General features: G+C 33.2%; 1 protein-coding gene across 1 annotated transcript in view; it reads right to left on the bottom strand.

Annotated features, from left to right (window-relative positions):
• LOC119591514 (kelch-like ECH-associated protein 1B) overlaps positions 1–235 on the bottom strand; it is a gene marked incomplete at its 3' end in the record, with an annotated part of 45,445 nt that overhangs the window by 6,639 nt on the left and 38,571 nt on the right.

Here is a 235-nt window from a genome sequence, read left to right as displayed (position 1 = left end):
TGTATACATTACAAATCCCTAAAAATGACACTGGAATCTTTTGAAAGGCTTTCACATCTTCAAAAACAATCCTGCTTCATCATTCTGGATGTTCTCAGCATGACTAGACATATCTTATGCTAAATGGCCATGAGATGCATCAATGCAACCTAGTTGTCTCAATCTGTGCCTTATGTTTAGGATTATGTAAATATGAAAGATATTAATTGACGCAATGTTTTAAGACATGTTTTAA

This window comes from Penaeus monodon, chromosome 28 (assembly GCF_015228065.2).
Source record: "Penaeus monodon isolate SGIC_2016 chromosome 28, NSTDA_Pmon_1, whole genome shotgun sequence".
Lineage (NCBI taxonomy): Eukaryota > Metazoa > Arthropoda > Malacostraca > Decapoda > Penaeidae > Penaeus > Penaeus monodon.
The sequence above is the reverse complement of the archived record's forward strand: the minus strand, read 5'-3'. Positions and strand labels throughout refer to the sequence as shown.